Consider the following 11821-nt stretch of genomic DNA (forward strand, 5'->3'; position numbering starts at 1 on the left):
AAATACGCACCAGTGCGGATATGTATGTTTGAGAAAACCCAGCCACTCCTCCTGAGTCATCCTATCATTTGGATTCTTTTTCTTGCATTCTTTTTCTGTCACTTTCTGATGCCAAAGGAAACTGGACCCAGTGAGCCTCAGTGACAGGAGAAGTTTTATGAGAATCCTGAGAGGTTTGGGACCTGGGCCAGTCTAGGCCACTGCCACAGATGCCAATCATCTGTCCTTGTATGTAAAAAGTCTGGGACACTGTCAAAACAACCACAAAAGAATGGAAGAGTGGAATGAAACTCTAGTTTAATAAGTAAGCAGTAAGAAACTCACATGTTAATTCATACTACCTTAAGAACAAATCCCTATGTTAGCCCTTTATATACACGGCATATACCATCATTGACATCGCCATCTCCTCTAAGCTTTTAATATTATAAAGTGTATTCTTTTCAGTGATGGTTCTACAGCAATGTTATCTTAAGCCCTGGCCTATGTACTGTCCTTTCAGCCTGTCTGAGTCAATTTGTCCCATGTAATAATCGCAGGGTTGCATAACACTGACCCGCAAGCCCATCATCACAACTACGAGCGCTAAATCCCAGAGATCAAGAAAGGGTCCAGACAAAAGGAGGACAAAAAGAACAATGAAGAGATAGGATGAAACAGAAGAAGTCATGGATGTAAAGCCGTTTGACTGGCAGGCAGCAAAGGGCATTTGGCTCTATTCCCTGAGCACACAGACAGCTGAGAACATTGTGCTCAGACGAAGGGCACTGCCAGAAAAGATAGCAGCTTACACTGTGAAAACAAATGTCAACACAAACTCCCAGTGAACAGCGTTCCCATTTACCATTTGCTGTCAGGAACACTAAAGTGACAAGGCTTAAGGAAATAAGTCAAGTGGTAATTATGCCGACAGGTAATGCACTGCTGGGATAATGAAATGAGCTGCTTGAGGAGTCAAGAGATTCTCTAAGCTAATCCGTATTTCCCACCTATTCTCCCTGATTGGGTGCATAGTCTTCATAAAAAGCTCTGCCAAAAAAAGCGCTGGGAACTGGGACAGGTTCTCCCAAGGTGTAAGAAAAAGTATGTGAGAAAAATTAGAAATGAGATGGAAAGTTTTACTAAAGCTTCACATGAAGGAATGAATGACTGGTAAATTAGTGGCTATGCAGGAGAACATTTTCTGTTAATGAGAACAGCTTAAATATAGCTGTAGAGGAAGAGGAAGTTGAGACAGAATCCCCCAGAGTTTCCAGTCAGCATGTTTTTCATCCATGGTCCTGAGGATGAACTTACGTATACGTCCACAATATACCATGTTAGACTTGGAGCAGGACATGGGGGTCTTGCACTGATTTGTGTTATGAATGTAACAAATGATCCACATGCAATAATTTTCAGTAGCCCTAACACAATCTCTGTGCCTGTGTTCACTAAATAAATGATCTGAATGGAGGTGCAGATTTGTAGCACAAACAGAGATTAAGACTGTCGGGGTCATTTTATGCTGTCAAAAATTCCATTCCATTACATCATAACTGCTTTTTAGATAGTTAAATAATGTCTGAAGCCCTTGCCAACGACGCCTCTCTGATGTGAGAAAGTAGCAATTTCAGTAGCTTTCCACTGCAAGCGGAGATTTATCAAATGTGTGGAGGTGAGAAAGTGAGAGTGGTTTGGCTTTTTATCTACATCTTCATTCTGTTTATGCCACTCCTTCCTCCCATTGAGCACACTCAGACCCACATAAGCCAGTGAGTGCTACTCAGACCTTCTCTTGCATAAGTGAGATGTCAGGTTTTCAGCCGTAGTCAACACCCAGCTTTGTTTTGCTTTAATCATGTCAAGACACTTAAGCCAAGCTTGTTGCATTTAATTATTTTATTCATATAAATGTCTTTGAAGTGTTGATGTTTTTTTTTCCATGGGTGTGCATGATTATCCCGTCTAAGCAGAACTTAGCTGACGAGGAAATTTCGGAAGTTCACCACAAGGAGCAAATGTAAGCACAAGCCAAGGGTCAGGGATACTGCTAACATGCCTCCACAGAGATCCTTTGCCTTACATAACGTCCAGTGAATGTTAGCGCTGCACAGTTTGTGACAGATGCACTGAGAAAGATCCTTGATTTTTTTTTCTTCACAGCCTTGGCTTAGAAAAGAAGAATGAAAATAGCGCTCTGGCAGTGGCTCAGTAATTTTCTGTTCTTTCTACTATGGAGCAATGGAGGATGAGAGATTTTGTGAATAGGATAATTATGTGTAAGACATGTCAGACTGCCTATATCTAAATACCTGAAGATGATTCTTATGAGAGGGGACTAAAATTAAGAGTAGTTCTAATGGTTATCATACTATATACACAGACAAAAGCGTTTTACAGTAATATTCCATCACTTTACATACCTGATGCTAATCCAGACTGGGAGTTATTTCACTTGTCAGCTCCTCTCTCATTGTTCTTAAATAAAGGCATTTTACTGGGAGATGCTTTTAACAGAGAAATTTGTTTTTCCATTCTCCATCACCTCCAGCGTAATGCTAACTACTGTTAGCTTGCCTGCAAACACATTTGAATTGCCAGCTGCCTAAAATCACAAAACTAGTTTCAGCTAATTCTCCGAATGGATGGTGTTACATGTTAATTAGCTTCTAACTGGCTTCTTTGTGCAAAATATTTTAAAGTTACAAAGTAACCAATGAAAGATTCATACTTTTCATTGCTCAGTAGCTACCCCTCAGCATGCTTACTTGCTAACAGCTTCTGTGTGATGGTCTGGCACTGATCCCGCTTGATAATAGTAATGCTAACAAGATATCTAATATGAAACCTGATCAGTTTTTCTTTTTTGTATCGATATGCAGTATATGCTGGTGGTTTTTTTGGTTGCTGTATATGCTGGTTGTTCATTGACCTAAGCTAACATTAGTTTGAAACACTGTTGCAAGGCAGTAAACAAGAGCTAGATAGACATATATCTGTCAAGTCTGTAGATCTCTTTAAAGACATGCAAATGTTCAGTTTTGTATGTCTGAGTTCTTTCATAATAATTAAATTAAATATACAATTGTTGGAGCCAATCCAACTAAAACTATAAATGTGTCTGTTTCATCTACCCACCCTGTGACAAGAAAAGCTCAGAATATATTTATAGTGAGCTTAAAATTACAACTCTATGCCCTGGGTACTTTTTTTTTTGGAGTTGTACTGTAGCTGTAATGGTACAGATGTTTGGTGATATTGCACGTCATTGTGTGCCAGGACTCCTCAGGGAGTACGTGTTTCATTTGTTCATCCTAACCCCTTCACTGTGTGTCCTGAGATCCTGGAATGTGGTAATGCAACACTACACAATCTCTTTGTGTAGACTCAACCAGCTGCTTAACACTTCAGGGCACCTTACACAGTTAACGATCCTGTGTAGGACAACGTGTGTTTCTGCCAGTGAGTGGAAGATAAAATGAGTTCAGAGAGATAATTATACCAACCCTATGGGCTCTTTTGATGCTCTCAAGAGAAACTGTAAGAATAGAATAGAATGATCTCATCACAACCTCGACCTCATTTATTTTCCATCACGTGCGAAAGACGAAAGGACCTCGAGGGTGTTACAATTATCCCACTACTCGGGGTGCCCGTGCTGTCAAGTAGTGATCTTAGCACCAATCTACTTTCAAAGAGACTGGATCGACGTGTAGTCTGCAGTCATCACAGTTGGAATATATTGTGAAGGAGATTAATTTCACTGGATGGAAGTTATATGGAGGACATTCTCTTAACCTATAATAGAAGTGCAAAATCTAATAATGTTTACTGCAAGAAGAAGTATAAATGAAATATTCGGACTCGACCTAATATTGCCAACTTGTATAGTTTCTTTTTTTGTGTTTAATGAGCCAGGCTTAGCAAACTCCCAGCCAAGTGTCTGCTCCTTTCCCTGCCTCTAGAAAATGTCTGATCTGTGTAAACAGCGGGAAGGGCCGGATTATGCACGACATTAGGTCTACATAAATGCATGTAGAGAGAGGGATGATTGGTAGGCTTGCGAAGATGCGGTTGCTTCACCTGGTGTTTAGAAAAGCTTGCTTCTGCTGAGCTGACAGTCCTGCCACACTGTGACCCAGCAAAGACAATGCCAAATGATGGCCCTGACTCCCTGATGGCCGGAGGTTTTTAAGAGATGACATCCCTGTCTCTGCAAATCCTGCAAACATCACAGTTGGAGCATCATTGGGGTGCGATTATACCAGATTCCCTGTCATCAGAGGACTTATAGGAATAATCACCTTGCTGTCAGATGATATATGAGGGTTTTGAAAATAATTTTCTTTTTGCTGGAGTCAGGGCTGAGTAAGACTATCTTACAAAGACGTGCACATGTGCCAACGCCCTTGATGTGTTTCCTCCCGATCTGAGCAACAGGGCACAGGTAAAGAAGAACACGTCGATCACGACAGCAGTCACCCCCAAAGCATTGCAACACTAATTGTGGAAGCACTCCTTTAATGTTCATTCCCATTCTATAAATAAAGATTTCCCAATGCACTAGTCAATGGGAATTCTTACCCTGATATAGAAGAGTCACTCCCGCTGTGGTATGTGTCTCACTGGATTGCATTACACTGTTTTCCATCAACAGCTAAGAGAACGGTGAGAAAAGGGGACAACCTGTAAATAATAATATCAAAGGACACCTCCGTACAGTCAAAACAGACACAAAGTTACCTCATACTTATATTTTCTCTGCAAACATGCATGGCAGGAGTTTGACCTAATGTTCTGTACCTTTCTAGTTTTAGCTCAAGGTTTGTCTATGGCATTCCAAACAATTTACATTTTTTTAAGATGAATTACATTAATACTAGTCTGTTATGGAAACAATCAGTGGACTTTCTGTTTTTTCCCTACTTCAGTGATATGCTTGGAAATATAAAGCATGATTACAAATCCACACAGGTCTTCTGCTGATACATCGGAAACAGCTGCACTTACCAACATCTGTCCCACTTATTTATTTATTTATTGTTTTTTTCATTGACAGGGTGTGGTTGAATTGGATGAATGTTACTTTCTAACATCCCTTCTTAGAAAATGAAACATAGAGCAAAATGAAAGGGAGTGTTTACTGCATCGGTGGTCTAGTTTTGTTTTTATTTTTCCCTTGTGTCTCCAGGTGTTTTCCTTTCCCCCCCTTCATTCTCTGTCTTCCCGTTTCCCAGTCTGTCTGAGTCACCCCTTGTCAGGGCGCCTGTTTCATTATTCCTTATTCCCGTGTGTGTGTGTGTGTGTGTGTGTGTGTGTGTGTGTTGGGGGTGGGGGCAGTTACTCTGTTTTGGGTTTCGATTTTTTTTGTTGTTGCCTGTTTGTGTTTTCTTCTTAAGTCACCCTTTGCACTGAATTTAACACTGAGGTGGAAGATTTCTGTCACAAAGAAATTAACAGGCATGTGATAACTTGAACATACACAAGTTGAAAAATAAATAGATGAACACACATTTAAAAAATGTGTGTCTCTTTAACAATGAACTGCATACATCCCATGTCAGCCCCAAAGGAAACAGCTACCCACAAGGTATTTTCAACAATACCACATAAAAATATACACTACTATTACATTAGAAACACATGATATGGGCCACAGTGGCTGTTAGATGCCATTAACAACTTTAACAGCCAGATGAATTTAATGTTTACTTGGCTTGTTTTTCCTCTATATGGAATTGTTACCGTGGCACCATTATAATAGCAGACCCAGGGGTTGAAGTGGGACAATCCAGGCATTCGGTCCCCTTCAAATAATGAGCAATTAATCTGATAGGCAGGTGAATGCATATTTCTGTTCAATTATTCATTTTTGGTGTGATTCAGTCTGGAAGTGACTCCAGTAATGACACGAAGATCATCCTTGCATATGGACTGCGTGGACTCTCGATACGTGCTTTTTTTCTTCTCACCTCTGTGATGCGTTAATGGTGCAGATGTAAAGTTGTGGTCATACTACTTTGGTATATGACCACGAGCATAAACAATTACATTTTTAAATGCAGCTTTTCAAGCAACTCAAAAAATATCAGCAAAGACTCAAACTCTCCCTGAAGAGTTTGTCATAAAATGTGTCTGCTAGTTAAAGGTGCACACACTTCATTTAACGGGGGAGAAAAAGAAGTTCAATACTGACAGAGATAGAAAGATGTAAGAAAGACAGGTCACGGGAGGAAGAAGAGAGATTGTTTTCAAAGCAGGTGAAATTTGGTAAACTGGAAATTTAAATCTTACTGTCCTAATTTACTTTAAAGTTTTCAAATCGGATCTATAGACGATATGTTGCTGTTATGTTATGTTATGTTTTTGTGAAACTAATTGCAGTATACAAATGGGTAGAAAATATGATGTGATTTGATTCACTCAATGAATTTGACATTTTATGCCAGCCTTACAGTATCTAGGTTGTAAAATCGGCCATACAGCTCATGAAACATCTGCTTATATCTAGTTGAACTCAGGTAGTTAAATCCACAAAGCACGGGTCAGCTGAAATAAATTACTATTTGACTTTTTTCTAAGTGATCCTTTGCCCCCTGTTGAACGTTACAACCGATCTTAAGGTTCCTCAACCTGCCAAATCCCAGGTGTTAGATAATATGTATTAAAGTCTCAAGGTGGATGAGAAAACCCATCACACAACCTGTCACTTTTGCTTTTGTTGTGATAATGGAAATTTTGCATTTGTGGTAACATGAAACAGCTGCTGACTATCTGGAGCAGGTGAGACTTGAACAGGTAGAAACAGGAACTCAGACTGGCTTTTGTGCATTTGGCTCCATGTCTGTAACTAATAGACAGGCCAGTGTCTGTGCTCAATGATAATGTATTGAAAGTAACAATATCAGTGACTGGCTCTTTTTGAGTGTCTGTTTTTCCACTTTCTCAGAGGTCAGTCTCTGTGTTACTCTGGGTTAGAAGTCTGATTTCTTACCCAGTGACTTTGTCATTTCTCTTTTTCAGGGGATCTGAGGTCTGGAAAGAGGAAGCACACTGTGGGAGTGGACTGGGTAAGTACAGGAAGTTAGCCTATTCTAAGTATCTACACAGCAAAACAAAGCACTCATCCTGTCCTCTGCCTGCAGTGCTGACATTGAAATTCAACACAAATGCTGAGTAAACAGTTAGATTTTTTTTATAGGGGGAAACGCACGAGTGCAGCGAATAAGGATTCCCAACTGCTTTCATTCAGGTCACCTCTGGGCCAGACTTTTTAAAACTGAACACACTCCATGTCTTTTTCACACAAGACAGTGGAAGTGATCAAATCACAATCTAACTGTTTAAGGTGCTGCAGTGTGTTTTGCTTGCCTTTCACTGCTTACTGGGTCATTTCAAAGAAAGTGGCTTATAGTCCATGTAATGAGTTACCCTGCAGTGACATGTCCAAAGGTCTTCAGTGAGAAAGGCTAAAGCTGAGTCAGAAATTTCTACATAATACAGTACACATCAAGAGTTTATTTTGTTGTTAATATGTAATGACTAATCTGACTAACACATCCACAAGCACACAGACACACACTCACACTTCTACCTGACCATAATTGTCCATAAAGGGTTGAAAAGGGGGGAGTTGCACAATTTCTGAGTCATCAGTTTGTTCAGTGTGTTAGTTTTGCATCCTTGGTCAATACAACGCTGAGGTAAATATGGGTTAGGATACCACTAAACATGTAGTATATCTTTCTTTTTTTTCAGACTGCTCAGGAAGAGCGTGGTTTAGCATAAATACCATTTTTTTTTACCCAGGCACTTCCTTGTTATATAATGCTCTGTTATATAATAATACTAAAGTTAAATGTTAAAACACAAACCACTTAACTATTTCTAAAAAATTCATATGATGCCCTTTTTTGTATCTGTATATCAGAAAAGTGTTGACTTAAACTTTTCAGTTCAGTTCACTAGAGTTTTATTTATATAGTGCCAAGTAACAACAACAGTCATCTCAGGGCACTTTATACGGCAAGTTAAAGACCATATAGCATTAGAGAGAAAACACAAACAATTTGATGACTCTCTATCAGCAAGCGCTTGGCAAAAGTGGGAAGGAAAAACTCCCTTTTACCAGAAAAAAAACATCTGGCAAAACCAGTGTATACAAACAAATACATTTACACAATCCATAAAGAAAATCTGATTTTAATAGTTCATATTCACTGTTAACTTTTTGAAAATGGAAAAACAATCCTGTAAGCTGGTAAACCTGTTACAAAACATGTTCTGCAAATCAAAATCAAGTACAAACATGAACTCCCTTTTTTCTTCATGAGCACACAGACACGTGTATTAACAAAAAAAAAAAAAAAAAAAAACCCACAAAAAAGCATTCCCATGTCATGTTTACAGAGCACTGGGTTCAGAGTTTTAAGGGAAAAGTGTGTATAAATCAACTAGCAAAGAAACAAAACCAGTTGAAGCTGAAAGGCAGGTGAATGAGTTTAGACTTTGATAGAGCCATTTTTACTGTGTACAAAGGTCAAAAACATGTGGTAGATGGAGAGGAGGCAGTGACAGGAAGCAGGTGCCCAGGGTGTGTGCTTACACTTTTTTAAATGTACCAGAAAGGTGAACTCTTTTTTTTAGGAAAATAAAGAGAAAGGGGAGACCTACAAATTGTAGGAAAGAAGTAAAGGATTCTGTGTGTAGGATATTGTAGGTTTTCCAAGGATTGCCTGATCCTAAATATATGGACATGGTGACTGTGAGAGCTGTCTTTAAGTGATACCTTCATGCACACAGATTAAAAGCTTTTCATCTGGATCCCATTTGAAAACCCAAAATAAGAAACAGTGAAAATGATAAACAAAAGTGACAGAGATCACTACTGTGTTGAAATACTGAAACAAAACAAATGAGTGGCAGTAAATTCCAGGTATTTAACGTGTAAAGTGATGTCACAGAAGTCACGTGAGCGACTTTCTTTGCATATAGCTGCTGATAACGACGCACCTTTATACCCTCAACGAGATAACAGGTCCACAGTGTAAGGAGCTGCGTTGGCATGGTCATATTTCTTCATTGTGCAAGATGAAAGATGAAATATCCAGTTTCAGAAATTTCTGAAGACCACACAGATCCTAGTTACTGAGGAAAGACTGAACACTTTTAAAACTTTTACATGATCCAAAAAACTAAAAAAAAAAAAAGAAGAAGAAGAAGAAAAAATAGGATGTGTCCATGCACTAAAATCTGTTGACCAAATCTGTAACTTTTTTTAAACTGTCTGTCATGCCATGCTTTTTTTTGTTGTTTCTACATTTGGATTGAATTGTACTGCAGAAAAATTCATGATCAGCTTAACCCAAAAATGATTCCCACCTCCTGTTCTTCAAATGAATTGTTCTCCATGCACTGAATGAGTAATGGATGTGAATATACTATTACATCAATGCATTCCACCAGTAGATCCTCAAACACCCTGTACTATGACAAGTTTTATGCCTACCTCTAAAAATATGTCTTTTCTTTCCTTCTTTAATATCCTGTCTTCATGCTTTGATGTTGAATGGTTGCATACATAAATTCTACATTACCTTGAAAACAATAAATTGTAAGACAGAAATAAGAGATGCTATAATATATATTCTTTGTAGCTGGCCTTTATAGCTCACACCACGAGAAATTTGAAGAAATTTAAGTAAACTTAATGCCTAAACTGTTGCTTTAAAGCAGACACATTATTCTACAAACTATCTATATGTAGACAGAATGGATAATATTAATTAAAGTTAAGTACACGGGCTTTTCCAGATTCTGAATATTCCCAGGAATGCTGGAAATGAATTACTGTTAATCGAAACAAGTCTGTTATTTGAATGAAATTATCTTATTTGGCGATAAGCGCCTGTACGCCCCTTGTTTACTGCTCTTTATGAGTTTGAAACTTGCTAAACTAACTGTTAATTGCTTTGAGCTCTGCAAGTAAACACTATGCTGTTGAGTGATTTGATTACCAAGACCGCCCTCTAGTGGAAATATCTGCGAATTGCAGTGCTGCTGATTTGCGTCGATGCCTAAACATTAGATTTCATTTGTCGGTCGACACAGGACAGAACAAACCCATGCAGCTGGCACATGACAAAGGTGTTCAGATACTAAGATCGCACACTTTTATGGTGTTAATTTGTGACTTGTTAGTATAATTAAATGCTCTAAAACTACTGAATATTATTCAGTTAAAAATGATCCAAACCATAAAATAATGCATATTTGTGAAACCTAATATGTTTAAAATAAACAATTTAAACATTTTTATAAAGCTGTGTAGGAGTGAATATGGCATGTGGCTCTTTCGTATTTTTTATGTCGATGAAATGAAAGTTGTTGCTAATGCTTAAATATATGCTATGTCATGTTCGACAAAACGTTACATGATCCACTTTTAGTGGATGCTCATATTTAAATTAAAGTCCTACTAAAAAACGCACTGAATGGTCAAAAAAAAGGTAAAAAGTCATCACCCTTACTGCCGAAACCCGGGATCGAACCAGGGACCTTTAGATCTTCAGTCTAACGCTCTCCCAACTGAGCTATTTCGGCGGTATGAGCCGCAACGTCATATATCTATACCAAATGCTTCTTACCTATGTGACACGTATGAAGTAAATATGTTTGTATGTGAACTTCGTATTCTCTCCCAACAGCTGATAGTTGACGTAAGTAGATAGAGCCATAAAGCTATCTAAAGGACTCAGGTAACGATAGAATTTCCCTTCAAGCCGCTAGACGTCATAGTCCTGAGCCACAGGGAGCCATAAAGCAGTACGAAAATAAAGGTTTTAATAATACCGCCACTGCTATTACAAAGACAGTGAAAAGAACGAAAAACGACGGAAAAGTTTCAGATAATGTTGCATTTCAGCTGTGATCAGTTACAATTGTTCAAACGTTTGGACACAAGATGGCGCCATTGGCGACCATAACATGCTGTTCCCGTTCATTATTATTATTATTATTATTATCATTATTATTATTATTACTGTTGTTGTTGTTACTGCTATGCTATCTATGGCTCGTGATAAAAAAAAAATAGCTTCAAAATAAAACTGATATCCAGCATAGTAACGAGCTTATTCTGCTCATTTTGTTGGTCAAATCACCATAGACTAGATGCATCATCAATTTGGGACTCAACTTCAATCAGGCCAAATAGATTTTTATTTACCTCAGACTGCTCAGCTGGGATGGGGTGGGATTTATATGAAATGAAGGCAATAAAAATAGTACATATTTACTAGGGAAAAAATAAATATATTTAACAAAATAATTGCAGCATATTTTACGGTTACTAGCATGCTGTATTCCATGTATCTGACATAGCACTGGATTATTTTTCTGCAATTTGTCCTTCACTGTCTTTTTTCTTCTAAAGCCCACATTTCTTCATTCTTAAAGTGCTCCTGATACACATCCTACCAGATATTAATTACATTTGCTCTTACACACATTAAAGAAGGCCTTTAGAAAAACTGTGTGAGACTTTGTCATAAAATTGCAGTCTGAAGCAGTATTATGGGACTCCTCTTGGCCTAAAGTAGAAAACCATAAAGCCTGCTAATCTTATCGTTCTACACTTCTCTTTTTTTCTAACAGGGTTCTGCAGTGATGCAGTGCTGTCCCTTTATTAGTCATACAATATCACAATGCCAGTTTCTCTGCCTCCCGTCCCCTCTCTGTTTTCCCCCTAATCTCCCCTCCATTCTGCCTCTCATTCTCTCTCAATCTCTCTCTCCCATTTTTGTCCCTCTGTCATCCCTCAAGGTGACTTTCCTTCCTT

General features: G+C 38.4%; 1 non-coding gene across 1 annotated transcript; it reads right to left on the bottom strand.

Annotated features, from left to right (window-relative positions):
* Positions 1-10511: 10511 nt before the first annotated feature.
* Positions 10512-10584, bottom strand: trnaf-gaa (transfer RNA phenylalanine (anticodon GAA)). The gene has a single exon. It is a non-coding gene; the product is annotated as a tRNA-Phe (tRNA).
* Positions 10585-11821: the final 1237 nt, after the last annotated feature.

This window comes from Perissodus microlepis, chromosome 5, assembly GCF_051167445.1.
Source record: "Perissodus microlepis isolate ML-2025 ecotype Zambia chromosome 5, ASM5116744v1, whole genome shotgun sequence".
Taxonomy (NCBI): domain Eukaryota; kingdom Metazoa; phylum Chordata; class Actinopteri; order Cichliformes; family Cichlidae; genus Perissodus; species Perissodus microlepis.